General features: G+C 44.4%; 1 non-coding gene across 1 annotated transcript; it reads left to right on the top strand.

Moving 5' to 3' along the window:
• The first annotated feature begins 21,484 nt into the window (after positions 1-21,484).
• Positions 21,485-21,672, top strand: LOC119926036. Its single transcript, XR_005449954.1, has one exon. It is a non-coding gene; the product is annotated as a U2 spliceosomal RNA (small nuclear RNA).
• The last annotated feature ends 830 nt before the right edge of the window (positions 21,673-22,502 follow it).

Below are 22,502 nucleotides of genomic sequence, written 5' to 3'. Positions count from 1 at the left end.
CCAATGCCCTACTCATCAAAAACAAAACAACCACCCCCTGGCTTATACTATTGACTTGAAGACTTGAGTTTCCAACTAGCTTTCTCCATCTTACATACCCACCCCAGAGGTTCTGCCAACCCCACCCCAAATTAACACTCTTGAATCACTCCGCCAGTAAAAACAGCCAAACTCCCTTTTCCTTTGAGATAAGATCTTTCTCAACCATCTTTTCCTTGCACCCCAGTCCAAGCTGCTCCCTAATATATTTAGTTCCTATTAAACTTGGGAAGAAGCCACTTGTGGGCAGAATACAGGGAAATTAATTTAAGTGGCAGCTAAAGTGTAAACAAACCTAGTGGCTTCAGGAAAAATGATACAAATTTTCAGGGATTAACTAGCTCCCTGAATTCAGAGAAATTACTTAAGCACACACACTCGTGTCCACGTGCCCCCCTCTCTCACCCATCATGTCTCTTACGATGTGGTATTTTTCTTTGTTTTCCAAGAGAGATTCTGGCTTTCTGGAGGACAGTTTATACGTTGGCATACTGTTCCTGGGACCTGGAAGCTTTTTAATTTTTTTACCCTTCCGTACTGCCCACCTGCCCCTGACCTCAGCCCCAAACTCTCAAAGACCATGCTTTGAACCAGAGTGAAAGTCAACTGCCATTCCAAGAAGGCTCCCCCATGGGACCAGGTCCCAAGTATTTCAACTAGTGCAGGGAGTCTGCTGTGCCTCCAGGGGAAAAACTCCAGATTAGAGATCTGAGAGCCACCACAAGGCCTCAGAACCAAGATCCAGCTCGCTCTTGCTATCTCAGAATTGACTGGTTTTCCCAGGTCCTTGTTCCATAATCTACAGCCTCCGTTGGCCTGGGTGCAGCTCACATCCTGATATGAATGAATGAATGTGACCTGACTGTTCTAACCAAGTCTCCCCACTCAAGAACTTGCAGTGGCTGCCCATCCTTTTCCTCATCAAACAGAAACCTCTTGCATAGAGGTTTAAAGCCTTCAATAAGCTCCCCCCCTCCTACCTTACCTTACTGACTTCCTAGCAGCATGGCTCAGTGGAAAGAGCCTGGGCTTTGGAGTCAGAGCTCATGGGTTCAAGTCCCAGCTCCACCAGTTGTCAGCTGTGTGACTTTGGGTAAGTCACTTAACTTCTCTGGGCCTCAGTTACCTCATCTGTAAAATGAGGATTAAGACTGTGAGCCCCACTTGGGATAACCTGATCACCTTGTATCCCCCCAGTCCTTAGAAAAGTGCTTTGCACATAGTAAGCGCTTAACAAAAACCATTATTATTATTATTATTATTATTATTATTATGCACACTTCACTCCTCTAGCACCAGCTTACCCAATGGACCTCAATTTCGAGTTTTTCCACTGCCAGCCCCTTCTTGCCCACAAACCGCCTTTGACCTGGAACTCCCTCCTCTTCCCCACCTCCAAAACCTTATTAAAAATCACATCTCATCTAAGAGGCCTTCCCCAATTAAGTCATCTTTTCCCCTACTCCCTCTCCCTTCTGCATTGCCTATGCACTTGGAACCGTGTGGTGGGCCTGGGGAGTGGGGGTGTCAAACTCTCCCCAGAGCTTTTGGGCTTTCTTTCAATTTAAATGAAAAATCTGTTTTCACATTTATTACTAAGCTGATAACTCTGTTGGGCTGAACTTGCTGTCCTCATTTTCCAGCTCACTGCTATTATCAGCAATGGTGAATGGCCTTGTACTAAGTGCTGTGGGAGGGGTACACAGTAGCCTGCAGATACCTTGAGTATCCATGAAATTTAACCATCTCAGAAGGATAATGGTGACAATCTATTCCTACAAAAACATAAATGGGAGTGTGTATCTAGGGCCCATACATGGATAACCAGGATGGCAAAGACTTCTAAAATCTTCTGACTAGTTTTATTTGGCTGTGGAAGGTTTGTTGTTCCTTCCCATATTTCTTCTCTTCCCTTCTTCTTGTTCCCCAGGAACAAGTGTCTGCCTGTAGTAATTACTTGTGAAGTTCTTCTCCAAGTACAGAACCTCATGAAAACTAAACAAAAATGGAAGAGAAAGGAAAGACAGAGTATGTTAAATTTCTTTTAGGCCTGTCATCTGATTTATATTAGACCCACCCTCATTTGTATAAGGCCTCCAATCCATAACCAGTTACTTATTTTCCCTCATTTATAAGAGTCAGTAAGGGTTATTGTGATTGGCCCTTTATATGCATGCACACCTGCACGCACACTTATTCACCCTAAATACACACATATATTGGACTCTGAATTCTCTAAGATGTCTCAAATCATGGTTCCAAGCCACAAGACTGCAATTGCTACCCTGTGACATTTGGTCTAAGATGGTGTACCAGGGATAGTGATGGAGGAACTGGAGAAAAATTCTTGGTGCCTCCAGTCATATTTCAAGCACTCAGAACTCCGAGGTTTAGTTTAATAGACAGAGATGGAAGTCAGAAAGGAAAGCTAAAACTACTTCCAAATGCTTACACCCCATTAGATAAACAGGTTTAATACCTACAACCTCATTAGATAAACAGGTTTAATGCGTACACAAGCAAATCTCCTTAGCCACACAGACCAAGTTGTGTGTGCGTGTGTGTGTGCGTGTGTGTGTAGTCCCCAGTTGACACGTAGAACAGGACATTCAGCAGATGGCCAGAGCATATCCCACAAGACAGGAAGTTCTGTCTCCTGATTTTTAAAGACTGCCCAGCTTGGTGATTGGGTCCCACTCCCAGAGAACTTTGGGAACTGGAGGCTTCTGGATTTGGGAAAATGTTGTTCCTGAGCATCAAGGATACATTTTCTATTTCAGTTTTGGGCCCTCCTTCCCTAGGGGCTTGAACATTTCCACAGTCAGGCTCTGCCCAACACAGATTCTCTTTCTCCCCCTTCTCTCCCTCCTTTCTCCCCTTCTCTCTCTCCCCCACCCCTTCTCTCTCTTTCCTCCCTCTCTTTCTCCTCCCCAACTCTCCCTCCTCTTCCCCTCCCACCCCCCTTTTCTCATTACTTATTTGGAAAGAAAGTGAGGAAATGGAGAATCCTAGAAGTAGCAGGCATCTTCCCTAAATTCAGGCACCAGAAATTAAATTCCTGACTCAGGGCAGTCCTTGTGACTCAAATTGCCCAGATTAGGGTCAATTGCTGATTTCACTAGTTGTTCTGTAGAGATATATCAAATCCCCAGGATTTTCAAACTTACTCTGAATACTTGCCAGTACATTATAAGCTCCTTGTGGGCAGAGATCATGTCTATCAACTGCTTTGTACTGTACTCTCCTAAGTATTTAGTGTAGTGCTCTGCACACATTAGATGCTTAATAAATATCACTGATTGATTTATTCCCATCTGAATGGGTGGTTGCCCTCCTTGATGTCTCTATCCTGATAGTGGTATTAAATTTTTAAGTTTTCTGAATAATATTGTCCATGAATTGATCCAATGTCTCCTTGAAATTGGCATTTTCTGCAGATGGTCTGTCAGATTTCTGAAAGGGAAAGTACATGCTAGGCTTTGTCACTATCTAGATGGAAATTAAGATTGAGATAATAATAATAACATTAATACGGGTATTTGTAAGTGCTTACTATGTGCCAAGCACTGTTCTAAGTCCTGGGGTAGATACAAGGTAATTAGGTTGTCCCATATGGGGCTCAGCTCAAGTCTTCATCCCCATTTTACAGATGAGGTAACTGAGGCACAGAGAAGTTAAGCGAATTGCCCCAAATCACACAGCGGACAAGTGGTGGAGCTGGGATTAGAACCCACGACCTTTGACTCCCAAGTCCATGCTCTTTCTGCTAAACCACACTGCTTCTTGAGGCCTGCAACTCTGAGACTAAAGTTCAAATGCATAGGTCCAGTTCAGATCATTTACCTCATCTTTTCTCCCCAGTAGGGGTGGAGGTTTTCCTGTCATCAACCCTGCAACTAGCTTCCTGATCTTCTCTGCTGGACATGAGAAATTGAGGAAGACAAGGAGTGAGAAAAAGTTAGTGAGCTACCTAAGTTAAACTCTAGTTGAAGGTTGATCCTCAAGGCCATTTGGGGAGTTTCAAAGCAAAGAAATGAGGGTGTGTCATCCCTGAGTCACTCTAGGGTTTCAATTACAGGGCAGGAGTTACATGATTTAGGATATTTTTTCTGGCTCCTGCTTTGGCAGGGTTTGTTCAACCAAGCTAGTTTGCTGACATGCCTCTGCTGTCTTCTTGAATCTTTCAGTTCCCACATCTCAGTAAGCCCAGCTCGGGATGGTTCTTACCACCTAGCTCATGTTTCCCTCCTTTCTCTCTCCTTAGGCCAGCAAGGATTTGGTCCATGCAGCCTGTTGACTTTTTCCTGGGACAAAATTAGCTCAGCAGCACAGAAATATTTTTAAATCAGTCTCTGTGTCTCTTTCTCTCTCAAAATAGACTTCCTTCATGACCACAAATTCTGGTTCCTTGAGGTTACAATGGGCTTCTGTTCTTTGAAGGGAAGAAATATGAGATTTCACCTTGATAGTGTGTGCACCAAGGAGAGAGGAGAAGAGAAGGGAGGTCAGGAAACAGGAAGTAAGCAAGAGAGACAGGACGAGGCATGAGAGATGAGAGCTTACTTAGCCCTGCTGTGCTCTCCCATTGCCATTCATAATTTGAATAGGATCTTAATACAAATGGCAAGGACAACCCCCCCACCCCCACCCAACAACCCCATGCTAGGAGGTTAAACCCCTTTCGGCGAATTTCCTGTGAGTCAGGTATTTTTGCCCCTGTAACCTGTAATGTCACTTACCATCCTGGAGGCTTTGATCTGGAGAATGCTTGGGGTTCAAGTAGGGTGGGAGAAGAGTGAGGGAAAGTAGATAATCAGGTAGGTGAGCCCAAACCAGTGACAGTCCTTGTTCTCCAACTGAGACATCTCCTCTTCCTCTCCTCCTCCCTTCCTTCAGCCCCCATAACTTCCACCTCTGGGAAAGGTGAGGGTCAAACTTCTCTTCTAGATGTGACCTCAGAGATGTGCAGCAGGGACCAAGCACAATTTATCACCATGCTGCCTATAATTAGGTTTGTTAACATACAGCCTAGTGCAGTTTTGTTGACTAGGAACTTAATCAAGTTACTATTGAGTTCTTGTATGCATTGCTCCGGGTGACTGTTTTACTTGTAGAATTATAGCTGTGACCAATGTGAGGAAATTAGCTCTGGACACAAGGTTTTTTTTATTTTTTTTTACTTACTTTTTTCTCCCCCCTCCTCCTTCCCCCCTTACATGTGAAAATATTTAGCAAACAGTGACAATGATGGAAAACAGTAGGAAACAAAATGTTCTACATTAGTATAAAACATGAAAAATGCAGCAAGGACCCTTAGTGGTACAACATGTGTTATGCTGGCTGGCAGTCCATTAGCCTTGATAGACATTTCACTTACCTAAGTCAAATATAACAGTCTAGTATTCATTAATATAAGAAGGGGGCTGTGGAATCAGGCCTACCATCTGGCTAGAACGACAGAATAATCTACAACTCATGATTAGGTCTAAGGAGTGGAATTTCACTTTAATCTTTCTCATTGCTCGAAATTTCCATCTGCGCAGTTCGGCACATCATTTTTCTTCAAGACAAATGTGCTGTTTTTCATGTTCCAAAATTAGATCAGAAGAAAACGATTAATCATGTCATGGCCTGGGAAAGGAAACAAAGCTCTGATATTCTCTCTCCCCCTCTCTCCCCTGCTCTCTCTCTCTCTCTCTCATACTCTGGCTGTTTGCAAGTTTCCCTTTCTTCCCCCAGTCTCGATTTTCATCACAACTTTCAAAGAAATCCACTTTGTGTGGAACTGACATGCGTGAGGAACAGGAGAGCAGAATAAAGACACGGCTTCAATTTGCATAACTATTTTAATTTTTCTCCCCTAGCACGCACACTGTCTCTCCACCCTTTTCTCTTCCTTTTCTTCTGATTCCTGCCCCATTACTTCTCCTTCCCCTGTTTTCTTCTTGCCCCTCGCTCCTCCTCTCATCTTTCCTCCTCCCAACCTCCACCCCCCCCCCACCCCTGGCCTACCTTGAAATACAGGTTTTACTCTCTCCCCTCCACATCTTCTTCCTCCTCACTCTATGCTCTCACCCCACCCCCCGACCGGTCCCCTTCTCGTGCCCTGGGCTCCTGGCATAGGATGCGGCAGATGGTGGCCTTTTTGCACATGACACTGTGGCCGGGTCTAAACTCGGGGACAACGGTTGTGGGGGGCAAATGAGTGTGAGCATGGGCCTGTCAGGCTCCCGTCCCCTTTGACAGCGGTGGGGCCATTATAGGAGCATTGATGTTTGTGCAGAGTGACAAAAAAGGATCCTTTTCCGCAGCAGACCTGTCTGTCAGCTGGCTCTCAAGTCATAACAAATCCCTGGCACTGAGCTGAGGCTGAACATTCGCGGCGTCAGGGGGATGATGAATGACCTGCAGGGCTTTGAAGTGCTTTGGCAGTTCAGATGGGTCCATAGTGCTGACAGAGAAATATACACAACAGCGTAACCAATAATGAGAACATTAAACATTCCTGCTCCGTGACAGGCTGACAGAAAAACCCAGCCTCACATCAATCATCTTTGGAGATATAACCTTGACAATTAGCCCCCTCACTGATACTCACAGTAACCTTTTCCTGTCTCTCTCTGTTTCTCTCTCTCTCTCTCTCTCTCTCTCTCTTTCAGTGAATCTCTGTGTGCTCCAGTCTCTTGAGACTGGTTCTGTCCTCTCTCTCTCTCTCTCTCTCTCTCTCTCTCTCTCTCTCTCTCTCTCCCTCTGTGTGTGACTCTCCATCTTTATATGCTTATCTTCATCTGTCTCTGTCTCTCTGTTTCTGGCTTTCTCCCCCTTTCTCCCCTTCCTTTTCAGTTGAGCTTATCTGATGTGATCTTATACTGGTATGTCTGAACGGGAAAAAACAACAGGGAGAAAAACAAAAAAACTTTTCCTTTTCCTCTGTTTGAAAATAGAATATGCCTGGACAAAGTTTATTTGATGGACTTCCACTGATTTTTTTTATTATTATTTTAGTAGAACAACACATACAGTGTATGTCTCTGTCCTATCTGCCCCAGCATCTGTCTCTACAAATGCTCCTTGGAGAATTCTGTTTACCTTTTGTACTTCACCACTTCATCTCCTCTCTCTTCTCCCAAGCCCCTCCTGAGGTTTGCTTACCCTTTAAGCCCTCCCCTCAGACTCACCACAGTTTTGTTTCCTCTACCCTCCCTATGTTCTCTCCCTTAGCTTTACCCCCCTCACCGATTTCAGGCCTCCACTGCAGTTTGTCCCTTTTCCTTATTTCCACTCCCCGCCCCGTCGCTGTAGCTTCCACTCTTCCAGCTTCCCCTTCTTATCAAAGGCCCTCCCACTTGGGCAAATGGAGTGGTGACATGGGGGCCCTCCTGGCTAGGTTGTGGTCCAGAGTTATTCCAGCTAATATAGAGCCTTCACGTCCATTCCCTTACCCAGTTTCTTTTCTTCTTTTCCTTCTTTCTATTTTGAAGGAAAAAAAAGGAAAAAAGCAGAAGATATAATCCTAAAGCTAGAAAAAACTCCTTGTGGGCAGTGAGTGTATCTACCAACTCTGCTGTATTGTACTCTCCCAAGCTCTTAGTATATTGATCTGCACACAGTAAGCGCTCAATAAATATGGTTGATAGATTGACTGATGGAGAGTTTTTGGCCCAGCCCCTGTCTGAAAACAGGTGAATGGTTCGATCAAGGTTTTTTTTTAAAGATCTCCAAAGACTGAGACTCCACAGCTTCTTCAGTCCACTGCTCCAGCGTTTCCTTAGCCTCACAAGCAAAACATTGTTTCTTTGGTCCAGCTGAAAGCTCTCCTGCTGTAATTGGAGATATTTATTCAATCTTCTGTAGTCATGGAAAACAACTGGTCAGCCCACTCCTCATAAAATCCTTTCATAGTCTTCAAGATGATTACTGTGTCCCCCTTTAGCCTCATCATCTGCAGGCTACACCACCCTAGTTTCTGTTCTTTTTCTTCCTAGGGACTATTTTCAAATCCTTTAATCATTTTTTTATTGCTATGGACCTTCTTCAGGGTTTTTAGATCTTTTCAAACAGAAGAAAAGCAAGTCCTAGTGGAAAGAGCACAGGATTCAGTTGGTGTAAGGTTCTAAATCCCAGCTTTGCCACTTGTCTCCCATATGGCCTTGGGCAAGCTTAGCTTCTCTTTGCCTCAGTTTCCTCATCTGTAAAATGGGGATTAAATACTTGTTCTGTCCCACCCACCCTTAGACTGTTAACCCCATGTGAAACAGGGACTGCTTCGAATCTAGTTATCTTGTATCTACCCCAGCATTTAACATAGTGCTTGCTACATAGTAAATGCCTAATAAGCATTGTAATTATTATTATTTGGAGATCGAAAATGGACATATTGTTCCATTAATGGTTCATCCAGTGCAAAGTACATATCCAAAGCATTACTATTTAGTTTCTGCTTGTCTGATTTTAGATAATGTATCCTGTATGATGCTGTTTGTAAAAGTAAAGATGCTATATTTTGGATTCTTATCCAGTTTGTGGTCACAGTGACCATAGGGCATTGCTCCTGTTCCTGTGCTTAGTAGGCCTTTACACATCCTGTATTTATATTATTTGTTTTGCATCCTTAAGTGAATCCCCTTGCACTTGTCCTTATTGAATTTCCTCCTGATTTGTAGAACCATCTTTTAATTTACCAAGGACACTTTGAATTGTATTCCCATCTTCCAAAGTACCAGCAACGCAGCCTAATCTAGTAACCTCTGCAAATTTGATGAGTTCCTCTCCGTTCCTTCACCCAGATGGTTACAATTGCTAGCCTCAACACCAGTTACCAAGGGACCCTCCCTCCTCCCAACCAATTGCAATCACAAGGGGATACAAGCCATGGAATATAGATACCCTGTGGGTCCCATAGATTCAGTCCCACAAGTACAAACCAAATGTACAAACCTATCCCACTAGATAAGGCCAGTCAAACTCCTGACCAGTTGTAAGTGAGGTAGTTGAGCCAGGGCCAGGAAAGGATGTTTCATCTTTTGGGGTTGTTTTTAATCACATATGTCCAGTGTTTATTGAGCAATGCATTGTATTTTTGAGCAATGCACTGTAGTTAGTGTGTTGGAGTGTCCGATGAAACTAGTAGACATGATCCCTGACCTTTTGGAGCTTACAATCTAGTGGAGGACACAGACACTAAAGTAAATTACAGATAGAAGGCAAAATAGAGTATAAAGATATGTACATAAATAATATAAGGGTATATAAGTCTCTAGATGCTTAGGTGGTGTGGAAGTGTTAATGTGGCAGTTGTGGGGATAAATTGTGGGGGATATGAGAGATTAATGAGGGAGAGACTACTGGAAGAGATGTCATTTCAGAAGGCCTTTGAAGATGGGGAGAGTAGTGGTCTGGCAGATGTGAAGACAAAGGAGTTCCAGGTGGGGCAGGAGGGTGTGAGGAAGAAGAGTTTGGGTGTAGGAGAGATGAGAATGAGGTAAAGTGCATAGGTTGGCTTGAGAAAAACCAAGTATGGATAAGCAGACAGGAGGGAATTGACTGAGTGCCTAAAAGCCAATGGTCAGGAATTTCTGTTTGAAGAAGAGATGAACAGGCAATCCTTGGTGATCTTCGAGTAGTGAGGAAATGTGGGCAGAACAGTGTTTTAATAGTTGTGGTACTAAGTGCTTATTATGTGCTAGGCACTGCTCTTAAGGCTGGGGTAAATACAAGATAATCAGGTTGGACACAGTCCCTGTCCCACGGGGGGTTCACGGTCTTGAACCCATTTTACAGATGAAGTGACTGAGGCACAGAGTCCTCTCCGTTCCTTCACCCAGATGGTTACAATTGCTAGCCTTGACACCAGTTACCAAAGGGACCCTCCCTCCCCCGACCCATTGCAGCCAGAAGGGGATACAAGCCATGGAAGATAGATACATGGAAGAAGGGACTGAGGCACAGAGAAGTTAAGTGACTTGCCCAAGGTCACAGAGTAGACAAGTGGCAGAACTGGGATTAGAACCCGGGTCCTTCTGACTCCCAAGACCATGCTCTAACCACTAGACCTCGCTACTGTGTTGGATGGGTCTGAATGGGGATAATTGACTAGGGGAATACCTTGGGGAAGGAGCATCTCCCAATTGTTTACTTGTTCTTATTTTTTTCTATTAATTGTGATATTTAAGTGCTTACTCTGTAGCAAGTGCTGTACTAAACTCTGGGATAGATACAGGTTAATCAGGTTGGAAGCAGTTCTGACCCACATGGCACTCACAGTGTAGAGAAAAGGGAGAACAGAAATCAAATCCCCATTTTACAGATGAAGAAACTGAGGCACTGAGAAGTTAAATAAATTTGCCCAAGGTCACACAGCAGGCAAGTGGCAGAGTCAGGATTAGAACCAGGGTCGTCTGGCTCCAAGGCCTATGCTCTTTCCATTAGGCCATGCAGCTTCTCTGGATAGGGAAGAGATGGGTGTGATTGAAGGCAGAGGGGAAAGAACAATCAGAGTGTGTGGTCAAAGATGTTGGTCAGGCAGGAAAGAAGAGTGAATTCAAATGTTTTGCAAGGAAAGAATGGATGGGGGGGAGAGGTAGATATTGAAAGCAGGCAGATCTCCTCTTGGGAAATGACTGAGAAGGATATGAGAATTAGCTGAAAAGATTCATTCAATCAATTGTATCTATTCAGTTGTATTTATTGAGCACTTACTGTGTGCAGAGCACTGTACTAAGCACTTAAAAGATCCTCAGGGGTGAGAGGGAAGAGAGGACAGAGTTTTATATTAGGTTGGGATGAACCTCATTTACCTCATCTGTAAAATGGGGATTAAGACTGTAAACCAGCTTAAAACAGTGCTTGGCACATAGTAAGCACTTAGCAAATACCATCATTATTAATTGAGATGGCTGAAGTCTTCTAGACTGTGAGCCTGTTGTGGGCAGGGATTGTCTCTATTGGTTGTTGAATTGTACTTCCCAATCGCTTAGTACAGTGCTCAGTAAATAAGTGCTCATAGTAAGTGCTCAATAAATACAATTGAATGAAGTTGTCCTGGAGCCTGGATTTCCACAACATGCTCCGGGACATAAATGTAGTATTGGAGGAAGAGTGCTGTGGAGACAATCCAGACCTGGGGACTGGTGGGGTGGAATCGCGAGAGGTAAGGACTTAAGTTTAGCAGAGAGGATGGAATTGAAGATGTGGATTTGTCAGTTGAGAGAGGAAGTTGAGCTAGGAAGTCTAAATGGAGCATGATGGCCTGGAATAAAGAGCAGCACAAATACCATATAGTCATGGTTACTGCGTGCAGAGCATTTTACCAAGTGCTGGCAAAAAATAGATAGGTTAGAGTTTAGACATGGTCCCTGGCCCTCCAGGGGCTCACAATCTAGAAATAAGGTGGGAAATGGTTTGTTGACAAACACAATAAGAAAGATGAAATAATAGAATTATAAAACGCAAACATGCAGAATCCAACAAGTCTGGTAGTAAATGGGACCCAAAGGGAGCTGCCATCCAGGCTGTTGAGCAGAAGTACCATTCTGTTCGTTCATTCAGTTGTATTTATTGAGAGATTACTCTGTGCAAAGAACTGTACTAAGCGATTGGGAGAGTAAACTATAGCAATAAACAGGCACATTTCCTGCCCACAATGAGCTTACAGTCTAGAGTCTACAGTCTAATCAATGGTTGAAAATTTACACTGTTGCTTTATTCTCCCACAGCTCCCAGGCAGAGGGCATGTCAGAACCAGGGGTCTGAGAGGCCGTGATGGGAAGGTGGCAGGGCTTACTGCTGAACTGGGGCCTGTATCCTTTAGGTACTTGGTATTCACTCTGCCCTCAGCTCCACAGAACTCATATACATATCCACAATTTGTGTATTCATAGTAATATCTGTCCCCCCACCCCTGCTTCAAGACTCACTGTGGGCAAGGAAAGTGTCTACCATCTCTGTTGTATTGCACACCCTTAAGTGGTGAGTATAGTGCTCTGCACATAAGTGCTCAATAAATTCATTCATTCATTCATTCAATCATATTTATTGAGTGCTTACTGTGTGCAGAGCACTGTACTAAGCACTTGGGAAGTACAAGTTGGTAACATATAGAGACTGTCCCTACCCAATAGCGGGCTCACAGTCTAGAAGGGGAAGAAAGACAACAAAACAACACATATTAACTTACTGGCGCTTAGTACAGTGCTCTGCACACAGTAAGCGCTCAATAAATACGATTGATGATGATGATAATGATGGTGGTTTTGCTGGATGAGTTGAGGGGGTCAAAAGATTTGAGATCTCTGTGGAGAGAGAGAACAGTTTTGTGAGGAGCAGGGGTATGGGAAAGAAGACAGGTTAGAAGGTTGTGGTTGGAAATTGTGATTTCAGGGTTGAAATGCAATAGAAGCATGAGATGTTCCCTGCCTTCAAGGTGATTACACTCTAATAGGAGAGGCAGACATAAAAATATTTTCAAGTAGGGTTATTGAAACAAGTAGAGAAGCAGTGTTGCTTAGTGGAAAGAGCCCAGGCCTGGGAGTCAGAGGACACGGGTTCTAATCTCAGCTCTGCTAGTTGGTTGCTGTGTGACCTTGGTCAAGTCACTTAACTTCCTCTTTGCCCTAGTTTCCTCAACTCTAAAATGGGGATTAAAATACCTATTCTCCCTCTTAGGCTGTAAGCCCCTTGTGAGATAGGGACTGTGTCCAACCTGATTAACTTGTATCCACCCCAGTGTTTAGAACACTGCTTGACACATAGTAAGGGCTTGACAAATACAATAACAATGGAGTAAATTGACTGTACATAAATGCTGAAGGAGATTATAAACAAATAGTTGTGTAATTGCTGGAGATATTCTTGCTCTCTCCCCTCTGTATCACCTGTACACCTAGAGCTGTACTCTTTAAGCACTTGATATTCACCTCATCCTCAGCCCCAAGGCATTTATACATGTATCCCATAACTTATTTTAATGTCTGTCTCTCCATCTAGACTGTAAACTTCTTGGGGGCAGGGAACATGTCTACCAGCTTAATTGTACTGTACTTTCCCAAATGCTTAGTACGGTTTTCTGGACACAGTAAGAGCTCAATAAATACCAATGATTAATTAATAGGTTGATGTGACTTAGGTTGTGGGGAGTTAGTTGGGGAAGGCTTGTTGAAGGAAGTGGAATTTTAGGAGGGCTTTGAATGTAGGAAGAGCTATAATCTACTGGATAAGGAAGGGGAGGGAGTTTCAGGATGGTGTGTTATGTGTGGTGGGAACAGAGGAGAGTTGAGAGGGTGATGTATCCAGAAAGCTACCTTGGGAGGAATTAAGAGAGCAAGTTGGTGAAGAGTGCTGATTTGTAAGATGGAGAGAATTGGTGGAGAGCCTTGAAGCCAACTGTGAGGAATTTTTGCTTGGTGCAATGAAAAATGGAAAGTCATTGGAGGATTTTGAGGAGACAGGAGATGCAAAATGAGCCACACTTCAAAAAGCTACGCATATGTTTGGAGTATCAACAGGGCTGACACAATCCCCCTGCTTTATCAATGTGAAAAACTGACAGCTATCTCTGCTACCATCAGTTTCCCTAAGGTCACTAAGCTGCTGTTACTTTCTCCCTGAGGCTGAGTGTTGGGGACACATGGCCTTGTAGGCATCAACTGTAGGCTCCTAAAATTGAAGACTACAGGCAACTGCTCATTCAACCTGGACCTGGCCAAACACTGGGGTGACCCTCAAAAAATGGTATTAAGCACTTACTATATGCCAGGCACTGTACTAAGCACAGCGATAGATACAAGTCAATCAGGTTAGACACATTTCACATTCCACAAGGGGCTCGCAGTCTTAATTCCCATTTTACAGATGAGGTAACTGAGGCACAGAGCAGTTAAGTAACTTACCCAAGGTCACACAGCAGACAAGTGGTGGAGCTGGGATATGTTCCCCTCCACAGTACTCTGGTCAAGAGCATGTCATGGAAATAATAATAATAATAATAATAATAATAATAATAATAATTGGCATTTGTTAAGTGCTTACTATGTGCAAAGCACTGTTCTAAGCACTGGGGAGGATACAGGGTGATCAGGTTGTCCCATGTGGGGCTCACAGTCTTAATCCCCATTTTACAGATGAGGTAACTGAGGCCCAGAGAAGTTAAGTGACTTGCCCAAGATCACACAGCTGATATGTGGCCGAGTCGGAATTCGAACCCATGACCTCTGACTCCAAAGCCCGTGCTCTTTCCACTGAGCCACACTGCTTCCCATTTGGAAATGGGGCCCAAAGGCTGACTGTGCATCCCAGATTAGTCAGGGTCATTTCAGATTTTATAGGATTTTTTTAGCAAATCGATCAAAATTTACAGTAATGTCCTCACTAGCCCAAGATCAATTGACTTCACATTCAGCTTCACCCTGCCTGCAGTTCATCAGACTCACCCTCGAGGAAACAAATCTCCAGAGTTAAAATACTTAGAATTCTGGGTCTGGGCCTAGGGTGAAAACACAAACTGGGTAACCAGAAGGGTGAAGACAGTTGTGGGATTCTTTGTTTAGGAGATAGGACTGCTGATCCAGGTGGCAATGTCCCCAAATTTCCATCCTGTCACGTTTCTGCTCCTCTCAGACTTATTCTGCAAGTGATTAAGTGATTTTTTTTCTTTTGAGCAATTAAATGGTTATCTTATTTGAAGTTGAGGTGGACTATTCCCCTTTGCCTAGCATCATGCCAGTGACAAAGAAGGAAATGAAATTGATCTAGCACAAATTTCTCTTCACAGAGCCATGATATGTCTATCTTCTTCCCTATCTCCTTCCCATTTCCCCAGATCACCTTAGTGCTAGACGGCATCTCGTCACTGTTTCCAGGCAGTTGAGAGAGCAGTGTGGGCTAATGGATAGAGCACGGGCCTGAAAGTCAGAAGGACTTGGATTCTCATCCCAGCTCAGCCATTTGTCTGCTGTGTGAACATGGGCAAATCACTGAACTTCTTTGTGCCTCACTTATCTCATCTGTAAAATGGAGATTAAGACTGTGAGCCTTATGTGGGAAATGCAGGGATCGTCTCTGTTGCTGCATTGTACTTTCCAAGCGCTTAGTACAGTGCTCTGCAGGCAGTAAGCACTCAATAAATGTGATTGAATTGAATTGAATTGATTGCTTTGTATCTACCCCAGTGCTTAGTATAGTACTCGGTACATAGTGAGTGCTTCACAAACACCACCAAGAAAAGAGAGAGGGGAGAGGAGAAGCAGCATGGTCTAGTGGAAAGAGCATGTATCTGAAAGTCACAAAACCTGGGTTCTAATCCTGGTTCTGCCACTTGCTGGTAGTGTGACATTTACCATCTCTGTGTTTCAGTTTCCTCAACTGTAAAATGGGGGTTCAATACCTGTTCTCTCTTATAATTTAGATTGTGAGCCTCAAGAGCCACAGGGACTGTATCTAGTCTGATGTACCTAACCCAGCACTTGGTACAGTGCTTGGCACAGAGTAAGCCTCTAACAAATACCCCAAGTGTTATTGTAACTAGGAGTTAGGAGAGAAGGCTGCTTTACAGCCCCTTCCTGAGTAGCCTGAGATTAGTCATTCCAAGTGAGCCATCCCTAGAATAGATATTCATTCATTTATTCATTCTGGGGAAGCAGCATGGCACAGTGGAAAGAGCACGGGCTTTAGAGTCAAAGGTCATGGGTTCGAATCCCAGCTCCGCCAGTTGGCAGCTGTGTGACTTTGGGCAAGTCACTTAACTTCTTTGGGCCTCAGTTACCTCATCTGTAAAATGGGGATTAAGATTGTGAGCCCCCTGTGGGACAACTTGATCACCTTGTAAACTCCTCAGCGCTTAGAACAGTGCTTTGCACATAGTAAGCACTTAATAAATGCCATCATTATTATTATTCGTTCAATCGTATTTATTGAGTGCTTACTTTGTGCAGAGCACTGTACTAAGCGCTTGGGAAGTACAAGTCAGCAACATATAGAGATGGTCCCTACTCAATAGCGGGCTCACAGTCTAGAAGGGGGAGACCGACAACAAAACAAAACATGTAGACTGGTGTCAAAACCATCAGAATAAATAGAATTAAAACTATATGCACACCACTAACAAAATAATTAGAATAGTAAATATGTACAAGTAAAATAAATAGAATAATAAATCTGTACAAATATATACAAGTGCTGTGGGGAGGAGAAGGAGGTAGGGCAGGGGGGGATGGGGAGGAGGAGAGGAAAAAGGGGGCTCAGTCTGGGAAGGCCTCCAGGAGGAGGTGAGCTCTTGGTAGGGCTTTGAAGGGAGGAAGAGAGCTAGCTTGGCGGATGTATGGAGGGAGCGCATTCCAGGCCAGGGGAAGGACGTGGGCCAGGGGTCGAAGGCGGGACAGGCAAGAATGAGGCACAGTGAGGATGTTAGTGGCAGAGGAGCAGAGGGAGTGGGCTGGGCTGTAGAAGGAGAGAAGGGAGGTGAGGTAGGAGGGAGTGAAGTGATGGAGGGTCTTGAAGCCAAGAGTGAGGAGTTTTTGTTTGATTCGTAGGTTGACAGGCAACCACTGGAGATTTTTGAGGAGGGGAGTGACATGCCCAGAGCATTTCTGTACAAAGATAATCCGGGCAGCAGAATGAAGTATAGACTGAAGGGAGGAGAGACAGGAGGATGGGAGATCAGAGAGGAGGCTGATGCAGTAATCCAGTCGGGATAGGATGAGAGATTGAACCAGCAATATAGTGGTTTGGAAGGAGAGGAAAAGGCAGAACTTGGCGGTGTTGTGGAGGTGAGACTGGCAGGTTTTGGTGATGGATTGGATGTGTGGGGTGAATGAGAGAGCGGAGTCAAGGATGACACCAAGGTTGTGGACTTGTGAGATGGGAAGGATGGTGGTGCCATCAACAGGGAGAGGACAGGGTTTGGGAGGGAAGATAAGGAGCTCAGTCTTGGACAAATTGAGTTTTAGATGGCGGGCAGGCATCCAGATGGAGATGTCCTGAAGGCAGGAGGAAATACAAGCCTGGAGGGAGGGAGAGAGAGTAGGGGTGGAGATGTAGATTTGGATGTCATCAGCGTAGAGATGATAGTGGAAGCCGTGGGAACCAATGAGTTCACCAAGGGAGTGAGTGTAGATATAGAACAGAAGGGGACCAAGAACTGACCCATGAGGAACCCCTATAGTAAGGGGATGGGGGAGTCTGCAAAGGAGACTGAGAATGAACAGCCGGAGAGATAAGAGAAGAACCAGGAGAGAACGGAGTCTGTGAAGCCAAGGTTTACAGAAAAAGAGGGGTGACCAGGTGGCTGGTGATGCCATATGTTGGCTACCTCTCTTGCCTACAGTGAGCCCTCCTGCACTGGCCTCAGTGAGGTCAGACTAAACCAGGATAATCTCAGCAGCCACTTTTAGAATCCCAACTGCAAGCAGATGTTGGCTGTGGGTAGGAGATGTGGAAATCAGAAGGACCACCGGGATTCTGACTTGGGAATCTCCCCAGCCTAAGCAACCTGGGCTAGAACCACCCATCTCTTCTGTACAGGGCAGAATTTAGGCTTTTAGAGCAGATTGGTATCATCTGCAGTTTATCCTGCACTGAGAAACTTGTTTGGTCTGCTGAGGAGTTTTCAAGGGTCTTTTCCCTCCCAAAAAGGCCCCCTGCTCAAGAGTCAGAATTAGGAGGTTCTAGCTCACTCGATCAATCAATCAAATTTATTGAGCATTTACTGCCTTCAGAGCCCTCTAGTAAGTGCTTGGGAAAGTACAGTACAGGACAGTCTGTAGAGTTTACAATCTAAGGACAAGCTTTGAGTCTAGAGTAGGGAAAATGTTTCATCTTCCTTAACCCTGTACTATTATCATCAGTGGTATTTACTGAGCACTTATTGTGTGCAAAGCATCTTACTGTGTGCAAAGCATTGTGCTAAGTGCTTGATCTAGGGCAAACCACTGAATCTGAATCTCAGCCTCCTCACCCGTGAAATAGAGAGACTCATGTCTGCCCTTTTCACTCCTTCTCAAGGATGTGACTGGGAAAGTACTTTGAGCTCTAGGGAAGACAGGAGTGAGATAAGATCAAGTGCCCATTATTACAGTCATTACTCTCTATTACTTTGTTTCTCTCCCCCACATTTTCACCCCTGCAAACCGCAGCTTCTCAGTCTGGTTTTCCCACAGGTTAAAAAACCCTGAGTTCTGTCCTTTAATCTCAAAGCCTAATTCTGCCTCAAAGGCACCTCTTCTCCCTCAGGTTACTTGTGGGTAGAGTGTGGGAGTTAGAGCCTAGAGGCTAAGGGGTGGCTTGCCTCACTCTGTCTCACCTTCTACCTGGGCCAGCCAATAGAGGTCTTACCCAACTAATGAGAATTGGGCAAAATATTGGAACTGATGGGAATCTTTGAACCTGGGGATGAAGGTTATCTAAATCCACCTCCTTAATGTTCTCACCCTGAGGAGGAGGGAGGAAAGAGATAGAAGAAAGCAGACAGGGAAGTATAGTTTAGTTCCTACACGGTAAGTGGATGGAAGAAGGTATTATGAATAAATATTGGTAACATGTGTTGGGGAGGAAGAAAAGAGTAGAAGAAGAGACAGAGTAGGAAATGGGAGCAGCTGGGTGAATGTCTTCCCAGAGGGTTTCCCTTACTTCTTTTGCTATGGACCACCAAAACAACTAGTCAGTCAATGGTATTTATTGAGCATTTACCATGTGTAGAGCATTGTACAAATTACTTGGGAGAGTATAACATAGTTGGTAGACATGATCCCTGCCCTCTAGAAGCTTACTTTCTAGTGGAGACAGATATTAAAATAAATTACAGGTAGGGGAAATAGCAGAGTATATGTGCATTATTGCTGTGGAGGTGGGGTGAGTATTAAAGTGCTTAGGGGCAGGAGGGAGGGAGAATAGGGTGGAGAGAGGAGAGCCTCATCAGGACTTCCAGCAATGTCTTCCTGGAAGAGATCTGATTTCAGTAGGGCTTTTAGTCAAAAATCAGTGTTATTTATTTAACACTAACTGTGTGTAGGGCACCGTGCTAAAGTGCTTGAGAAAGTTGGTGGATGCATACCTTGCCCACAAGAGTGGTGTTCTGGGGGATATGAAAGGGAAGGAGTTCCATGCAAGAGGGAGGATGTGAGCAAAAGGTTGACAGTGAGAGTGATGAGACCGTGGTAAAGTAGGTTGGTTGGTGTTGGAGAAATGAAGTGAGTGGGCATGATTTTAGTAAGAGTGGAGCGAAGTTAGATAGGAGAGAGAGAGTTCATTGAATACTACGGGCTCTTGGGCCCAGAGAACTTTAAAGAAGAGCTTCTATCTGTGTGGTCTGGGTTGGGTCTGAAGACAGAGGGATGGATGGCCCTATGCAATCACTTCCACACCCAGGAGTCCATGATTTTTAAGAGGTGAGATAAAGTGAGTTTGAAATCATGAAGGCAGTGGAGGTAGGGAAAGTTGACCTTTAGGGCTAATGAGGAAGGTGGGAAGAGGAAAAGCTGTGTGGCCTAGTAGTAAGAGTACAGGCCTGGGAGTCCTACTGCATTCTAATCCTGTCTCCTCTACTTGTTTATGTGACCGTGGGCAAGTCACTTCACTTTGCTGTGTCTCGGTTACCTCATCTGTGAAATGGGGGTTAAGACTGTGAGCACCCTGTGGGACATGGATTGTGTCCAACCTGATTATTTTTTATCTACACCACTAGTAATAATAATAAGAATAATTGTGGTATTTGTTAAGCGCTTACTATGCACCAGGCACTGTATGAAGCACTAGAGTAGATACAAGATAATCAGGTCAGACTCAGTCCCTGACCCACAAGAGATTCACAGTCTTAATCCCCACTTTACAGCTGAGGTAACTGAGGCACAGAGAAGTTTAACGACTTGCTCAAGGTCACGCAGCAGACAAGTGGAGTCTCTGGGATTAGAACTCAGGTCCTCTGACTCCCAACCCCTTGCTCTTTCCCTTAGGTCATGTTGCTTTTCTATAACACTTAACTCTATGCCTCTTGCCAGGGTAGCGAGATGCTTAAAATGTCAGACAGCCCTGTAGAGTGTCAGAACCACTGAAAAGAAGCCTGCATATAAAAGCCGAACTTACTTTAGTACTTAGTACTGTGCCTAACACGTAGTAAGCACTTAACAAATACATTAAAAAAAAAGGGGATAGGGCTAAGGAGCCAAGGTGGCAGGCCAGAGTGTTCATGAAGACGTAAACATGTGAGAGGGTGTTTGCCCGTAGAACTGTCACCACAGGGTTAGGGAACCCAGTGAAAAAGGTGGGCATTTCTCGGTCCTCCTATACATTTCTGGGTAGTAATAATGCTTGCCGGAGGGCAGACAGTCTTTTTAAGGGATGTACTGCCTCAGAAATGCTTGGAACTATGGCATGGAGCCACAGAAGCAGAGCCCCATGTGTCAGTCCACAGAATTGTGATTATTTTCTCCCTGCAGCTGAACTTTGAAAGCTTGGGGCCTGGGTGAAATGAACTGAGAGAAAAAAACCCACATTGTGTCCACCTCTCCCCTCCCCACCATCCTGCCCCTGCATGTGTGTGTATGGGCACAGTGTCTGAGCAACTTTTTTTTAATGGTGTTTATTATGCGCTTACTATGTGCAAAGCACTTCTCTAGCTTACAGCCTCTGTGCTCTCACCAACAGTATTTACTGAGTGCCACCATACTAGGTGCTTGGCCACCCCTAACAGAAGTGCAAGTACAACAGAAGTAAAAGCTCCTGCCCTCAAGGAGCTTACCATCTAGTGTAGATTCTAGCAGACACAGGCTGAATACATGTAGAAACAGAGAGTCAGAGTCAATTACAAATGATAAAACCCAAAGGAGTAAATGGCAAATAATTATATAGGGTGAAAGAGTCTTTAACTTCATGCTGTGGGTGCCCCGTGCTTATTTCAACATGATGCTGCTACCTGTTGCCCAGGTAAGCCTTTGTTTATTTTTTCTCCCCGTCTTACCCTTCCCTCAGCCCCTTTCTTCCCAGTTTCAAACCTCTAACCCCATGGTTTCTCTGTTCTCTCCCTTCTTCCCACTCACCTCCAGATCACGCCCAGTCCCCCATAGCCCTGAACCCTCCACACCCAGTTTGGGGTGGGAGAGCAATAGATCCCTTTCCTACTCAGCCCAGTATTGGGTAGAACTACATAAACTTGGCCACTGTAGGAAGTAAGTATACAGGAGGGCACGAAATACTCAAGGAGTCTTCCTTCTCTGTGGTTGACATTTGAGGCATGGAGTTTCCTCCTAAACTGCTCTCTCTTGGTTCTGCAGGTTCTGGGAGCATATTGTAAGCTCTTTGAGGGCAGGAGAGCATGCCTACTTACTGTCTTGTATCCTCCCAAGGGCTAAGTATGGTGCTTTGCTCCAAGTAAGTACTCAATAAATACCACTGATTGAGTGATTCATCTGTCATGGGACCGTACAAGTGCTCAAGTAGCTGATGGGCTGACATGACTAAGATAGTTTCTTGGCCTTTTGGCTAAGATCAGGTGCATTATCTGTTCTTATCAGTTTAATATCAGAAGTTGCTCTATCCGAGGACAAAATATTAAATTGATCTTTGGAACAGGGGTATGAAATTGGAGCTAGTTCTGTCCACTCCACAAATTGACCTGTGCATCTTCCCCCGGGGAGCAATTCCCCCTCTATATTGTAAGCTTGTTGTGGGCAGGGGATGTGTCTGTGAACTCTGTTGTATTGTGCTCTCCTAAGTGCTTAGTAAGGTGCCCTGCATATAGTAAGCACTCAATAAATACCACTGAGGATAGGATGATAGGAGAGTGGTGATGAATCAGGGAATGCTTCTTGGAGGAGGTGGAGTTTTAGGAGGGCTTTGAAGGAAGGGGAGGGATTTTGTTGGGCATATTTAAGGGGAGAAGGAATTCCATAAAGAGGAAAGGTAAGAACTGGGACAGTTATGAGGGAGATTCAATTAGACAGTTAATTTGGAAAACCAAAGACTGCAAACCGGGCTGTAGAGGAAGACAGTAGATAAGTAAGAGGGTGACAACTAATGAAGAGCCCTGAAGCAAATGATTTGGAGTTTTCATTGACTGCGGAGACTCTAAAGGGGGGGAGTAACGTGTTCTGAATTGGGTTTTAGAAGACGGTCTGTGCCCCTCTATGTATGTTGGAATGAAGAGGGAGAGTCTTGAAGTAGGGAGACCAATAGAAAAGCTGTTACAGTGGTCTAGCCAGGAGTTGTTCAGGATTTGACCCAGGTTAATGGCCATAACAGGGAAGAGAATGAGACAGATCCAGATAATAAGGTAGAGGAAAATTGGCAGGTTTTAGAGACAGATTGAATATGGGAGGTAAAAGAGGAAAGTAAAGGATGACTGCAAGATTACAAGCATCTGGGGCCAGGAGGATGGTGACAATGACTACCATGACAAGAAAGTAAGGAGAAGAAGGTTTAGGAAGGAAGGTGCCATGTTGAAATTTTGACATGAGTTTAAAATGTCAGTTAATTATTCA

This window comes from Tachyglossus aculeatus, chromosome 3, assembly GCF_015852505.1.
Source record: "Tachyglossus aculeatus isolate mTacAcu1 chromosome 3, mTacAcu1.pri, whole genome shotgun sequence".
NCBI lineage: Eukaryota > Metazoa > Chordata > Mammalia > Monotremata > Tachyglossidae > Tachyglossus > Tachyglossus aculeatus.
Note: the sequence above shows the minus strand (reverse complement) of the source record. Positions and strands in the feature narration are given on the sequence as shown.